Genomic DNA, 6384 nt, shown 5'->3' with positions numbered 1-6384 from the left:
CATAACTCCCCTCCTCCCAGTTCCCGCCCCACCCTCCGCCCTCACTCCCCACCCACTGTCCTCATCCATAGGTGCACGATTTTTGTCCAGTCTCTTCCCACATCTCCCACACCCCTTTCCCCCCCAAGAATAGTCAGTCCATTCCCTTTCTATGTCCCTGATTCTATTATAATCAACAGTTCATTCTTTTCATCAGATTATTTATTCACTTGATTCTTAGATTCACTTGTTGATAGATGCATATTTGTTGTTCATAATTTGTATCTTTACCTTTTTCTTCCTCTTCCTCTTCTTAAAAGATACCTTTCAGCATTTCATATAATCCTGGTTTGGTGGTGATGAACTCCTTTAGCTTTTCCTTATCTGTGAAGCTCTTTATCTGACCTTCAATTCTGAATGATAGCTTTGCTGGATAAAGTAATCTTGGTTGTAGGTTCTTGGTATGCATCACTTTGAATATTTCTTGCCACTCCCTTCTGGCCTGCAAAGTTTCTGTTGAGAAATCAGCTGACAGTCGTATGGGTATTCCCTTGTAGGTAACGGAGTTTCTTTCTCTTGCTGTTTTTAAGATTCTCTCTTTATCTTTTGCTCTTGGCATTTTAATTATGATGTGTCTTGGTGTGGTCCTCTTTGGATTCCTTTTGTTTGGGGTTCTCCGCGCTTCTTGGACCTGTAAGTCCATTTCTTTCACCAGGTGGGGGAAGTTTTCTGTCATTATTTCTTCAAATAGGTTTTCAATATCTTGCTCTCTCTCATCTTCTGGCACCCCTATAATTCGGATGTTGGTACGCTTGAAGCTGTCCCAGAGGCTCCTTACGCTATCCTCGCATTTTTGGATTCTTTTTTCATTTTGCTTTTCCGGTTGGATGTTTTTTGCTTCCTCGCATTTCAAATCATTGACTTGATTCTTGCGCTCCTCTGGTCTGCTGTCGGGCGTCTGTATAATATTCGTTATTTCAGTCCGTGTGTGCTTAATTTCTAGTTGGTTCCCCAATATAAGATCGAGGGTCTTATTAGTTTTCGTGTAGATCTCATTAAGTTTATCGGCAGCTTCTAAACAGTTCTTGAGAGACCTTAAAAGTGTGGTTCTGAACTCTATTTCTTCCATTGACAATTTTGTCCTGTTTCTTTGTCTCCGCATTTTGTTATGCTTCCTTGGTGCACCCCCTAGTGGTCTTTGTTCGCAGTCTTATAGATAAATCTTGATTGTTGTAGCTAATTCCAGGGAGGGTTTGACCTCCAGGCCAAGTGGCTATGAGAATCAGCTGTGTCAGCAGTGAGAGAACTTCTGTCCTCTAGGGAGGTGCTAATCTAGCCTTTGCCTGAGGCTATCCGGCAAATGCCTCTGTGCAGGGCGTGGGCAGGGCGGGTCGCACAGGATCAACAGGGTGGGCCGGAGAGAGCAGTTATGGCGGCTCTCAGTCCTGTCCCCAGGGGCTCTGCCTCTCTGAGTCCCAGCACCCGCTGCAAAGCTCGGAGAGAAAGCTGCACTCGCTCTGACCGAAGCCAGACAGTCCCGCTTCTCCCGTTTGAGTCTGAGTCCCTAAAGACTGGCCCGGATCTGGAGCTCAGAGTCTGCGACTCCCTCCCGATTGAAAACAACAACCGCGCCCTCCGCTGCCAGCCCGCTCCGCGCACTCCGCACCTCAGAATTTGACTTCAGCACTGCGCCTCCTCTGAGTGTCCGTATGCGTTTCTCTTTCCTCCTAGTTGTAGGACTTCCACTCAGGCAGCGTTCCTGTGGTTCTGGGTGATGTCCGTTCCATGTTTTAGTTTCACTTTTGAAGTAGTTGTTCAAAGCAGCAAACTCCAGTGTTAACCTATGCCGCCATCTTGGTTCTCCTCGAATGCTCTGTTTTCAACTAAAAGTTAACTAAACTCATGTCTTTTCCAAAATCAGTAGTACCCTTGATAAACTTACCCATTAGAATCAGGGATATAACAAGATCTGAGCCTTTCAGACGTTTAGAACTGGACTACACTCAAATTGTACTAACGTTTGCAAGTTCCTCTATTTTTGTAAGCACTCTGCCAGACTTACACACCTTTTCTCATTTCCTTCCCTCAGCCATCCATGAGGTATTTCCTTTTTTTTAAATCTTCATTTTACAGGGGAGGTGTGAGGCCTAGAGATTTGAACATGGCCCCACAGTAGCTTCTGCCTGAGACTTTGTTGCACCCCCCCCCACCCCCCGCTTTGTCAATGCCATACAATGGAACTTTCAGCAATGGTGGAAATACGTTATATCTGCGCTGTCCACCAATCCTGTGGCTCTTAAGTATTTGAAATGTGGTCAGTGTGACCGAGGAACTGAATTTTTAATTTAGAAAACGACAGTGGCTACTGTATTTGCAGCACAGCTTTAAGTCAAAGGTCTCCATAGGGGTCCACGCAGCCCAGGGAGGGAACAGAATATGCAGAGAAAACACACACACACACACACACACACACACACACACACGTTTTGAATCATTATTCATTTTTTCCTGTAATATACCTAAATATTAGGTATATAATTATTGTATATAATTAATATATAGTTTATATGATAATCTTTATATAACACTTAGATAGCACTCACCACTTTGCTTTACAAATGTTAACTCATTTAATCTTTATAATGACATTGTTGGGTAGATGCTTTTATTATCCTCATTTTACAAATGAAGAAACTAAGGCACTATTTGGATGTGGCAAAGGACACAGGTAGTTGGTAACAAGTTGAATACATTTTAACTTCAAAGTCCATGCTCTTTAGGGTAAACTAGGTAAGTACATTGGGAGGGGGGTGGGGTGGGGGAGAAGGCAAATATTTTTACCGATGGGTGAGTGACCAAGAATGTTTGGTGACTAATGCTCTATACTAGACCTTAATAACCACCGGGGTCCTAAGATATGGTGACTGGAAAAGATTTGACTTTGGGTGGTGGACACATGGTGCAATATACAGAGCTTGTAACATAGAAACCCACACCTCAAACCTATATGTTCATGTTGACCAATGTCACCACAATACATTTAAAAAACAACAACCACCAATGAGACACTGCAATTCCGAGTCTCAAATTTTAAAGGTATTTTGGGGATAACAAAATCCGTCTCTTTTCCACTGATAGATGTTGCTCTGCATGTAGAGGGGTGTGAGGATGAATGAAGGTGGGGCAGGGTGTGGGTGAGTGGAGAGTCATCCATACTCCTCCACAGAGACAACTATGACAAACGCATGTAAAGATTTGTGTGGTGGTGATCCTATAAGCTTCCCCATTTAAAAAAAGTTTGCCCTTGCCAGTGTTTTTCTAGTTAAAAGTGCTTGTTTCTGCGACATTGGAGCAGGGGAGGATGGGAGGTGGAAGACCTGGGGCGGGTAGAATCCCGGACTCACATTCCCTCGCTGGGTGCTCAGCCTCATGAGCCTTTGTTGCTGGCGGCTCTCTCTCATCTTCTGGCACCCCGATAATTCGGATGTTGGTTCGCTTGAAGTTGTCCCAGAGGCTCCTTACACTATCTTCGTATTTTTGGATTCTTTTTTCATTTTGCTTTTCCGGTTGGGTGTTTTTCGCTTCTTCATATTTCAAATCTTTGACTTGATTCTTGCGATCCTCTAGTCTGCTGTTGGGAGTTTGTATAATATTCTTTTTTTTCTTTTTAACCATCTTTTTTTTTTTATATACATTTTATTGATTTTTTTTTTTTTTTTTACAGAGAGGAAGGGAGAGGGATAGAGAGCTAGAAACATCCATGAGAGAGAAACATCGATCAGCTGCCTCCTGCACATGTCCTACCGGGGATGTGCCCTCAACCAAGGTACATGCCCTTGATCAGAATCGAACCTGGGACCCCTCAGTCCGCAGGCCGACGCTCTATCCACTGAGCCAAACCGGTGCTGGCTGTATAATATTCTTTATTTCAGTCAGTGTATGCTTAATTTCTAGTTGGTCCTTTTTCACAATCTCGAGGGTCTCAGTAGATTTCTTGAGGGTCTCGTTAAGTTTATCGGCGGTTTCTAGAAAATTCTTGAAAAACCTTAAAACTGTGGTTTTGAACTCTATATCCAGTAGTTTGCTTTCCTCCATTCCTTTCATTTGTGTCCTTTTTCTTTGTCTCCGCATTTTGGCTGCTTCCCTGTGTTGATAGAGTGGCTTTGTGTGCTAGGTGTCCTATAGGGCCCAGTGGCTCAGCCTCCCCAATTACCTGAGGTGGACACTCTTGATGCACCCCCTTGTGGGCTTTGTGCACAGTCTTGTTGTAGGTAAGCCTTGATTGCTGTAGGTATCACTGGGAGGAATTGACCTCCAGGCCAATTGGCTGTGAGAATCAGCTGTGTCTGCAGTGGGAGAACTTTTGAGCTGGAGACACCCTTCTGGGGCAAGACTTGCTTCAGTGGGGCTTTGGTGCTCACTGAGTCTACCCCCTGAGTGTGTCCCTTATGGATCCGAGGAGCTGCAATCTGGATGGTCCCACTCTGACCACCGGGTACACTGGCTCCTGGATCTCTAAGGAGGTGCTAATCTAGCCTCTGCATGAGGCTACCCAGCAGGAGCCAGCTGTGAAGCAATGCAAGTTGCCGTGGGGCCTTGGGCCAGCTGCAGTTTGTTAGGTAATTTTCAGATTGCAAAGGGCCAGGCCTTTCATATGCAAAAGCCTCTGTGCACGGCTTGAGCGGGGCGGGGTCCCAGGGGATCAACAGGGTGGAGCGAGCAGTTATGGCTGCTCTCAGTCCTGCCCTCAGAGGCCCTGCTTTTCAGTGTCCCAGCAATCACTGCACGCACCTCTGAGAGAAAGCTGCCCTCGAGTTTCCACCGATGCCAGACAGTCCAGTTTCTTCCGTATGCGTCTGGGTCCCCAGACACTCGCCCGGAACTGGAGCTCAGAGCTTGAGACCCCCTCCCAATTGAAAAAGACAACCGTGTCCTCAGCCGCCAGCCCTCTCCGTGTGTGCCTCCATACCTTCGTAATTTACTTCCACACCGCACCTCCTCTGAGTCTCAGTATGCTTTTCTCTTTTCTTCTAGTTATAGAATTTCCACTCAGCCAGCCTTCCTGTGGTTCTGGATGATTTCCATTCCGTCTTTTAGTGGTATTCTTGAAGTGGTTGTGCGAGGCAGCAATCTCCGGTGTTTACCTATGTCACCATCTTGGTTTCTCCGCTGGCGGCTCTAATCCAAATGCAATCAAACGAAGGTAAATGATCCCTGAAAGAGATCAATGGGGAAGATACATTTACCCAAATCTAATTCCCACCTACACACTTCGCCTGAAGTGAGTATGCCGTTCCCCCGCCCCCAGTTCTTTGTCCATCCTAGAAATCTCCTGCAGCTCTCCACGTACCCCGCAGCGCACTTAGCAAACAGTGGCTGTTGTATCCATGAAAAAGGGCTGGCTCAACCTTACAGACTGTCATTCCAGTTTCCAGGGACGTGAAGTAGTGCATGAGGTTTTGCGTCAGCCGAGAAAAGTTTTGGAAGGACCAGAGATCTAAGGAAGGGAATAAAGCCACGCACTTAAAAAAAGAAAAAAGGCGGAGGTGGGCTGTACAGGGCACCTGGGGCAAGTGTGGCAGCCATTCTCTCGGTTTCAAACCCTCAGTTTTAGGGGAAGCCAATGGAAGACGTGCCGAGAGGGATCGCCTGCTAAGTGGGAGCAGCAAACAAATGTCCCCCCAGCGCCTCTGGGTATCTAGATCCAAAGCCTTTCTTTTCCGGCTGCAGAAAGTTCTTGAGCTCCTGGGAGGCCCAGCCCTCCCTCCGTCCTTCCCAGCTACCTAAGAACTTCCCAGAAGAGGAACAATCCTTTCTCTCTCTCTCTCTCTCTCTCTCTCTCTCTCTCTCTCTCTCTCTCATTGTGGTTTCTCTCAAGCTTCCACACGTGCTCAGTGATCCAAAGAAAGAATGAAGGAAAGAAAGGGGGAGGGAGAGGAGGGGATGGGGAGGCAGAGAAGGAATATCTGGAAAAAAAGCAGCCTGACAGTCCAGCTGTTTGCAAACTCATTGCACACCCTCCAATTACATGGCAGAAGAGGGAGGGAGGGGAAAAGGAAAGGGGAGGAAGGAGGGAAAATAACTTAAATAAACACACAAAAAGAAATGAGAAGGAAATGTGACGTGAGCTGGTGATCCATGAAGGTGGGGAGGGGAACCGTTTACCTGTGCTGAACCAAGGGAGGAGGGAGCAGGAGGGGGAAGAGGGAGGGAAGGGGGAAAAAAACCTAGAAGAAACACTGGGGTGGCAGGAGGAGGGGACACGAGACAACACAACTGCAGACGAGGTGGCCCGGCCGGTGACGTCCCGCGATGGGACCAGAGATCTAAGGAAGGGAATAAAGCCACGCACTTAAAAAAAGAAAAAAGGCAGAGGTGGGCTGTATGGGGCACCCGGGGCACCCG

The sequence above is a fragment of the Myotis daubentonii genome, chromosome 17, assembly GCF_963259705.1.
Source record: "Myotis daubentonii chromosome 17, mMyoDau2.1, whole genome shotgun sequence".
Classification (NCBI taxonomy): Eukaryota; Metazoa; Chordata; class Mammalia; order Chiroptera; family Vespertilionidae; genus Myotis; species Myotis daubentonii.
Note: the sequence above shows the minus strand (reverse complement) of the source record.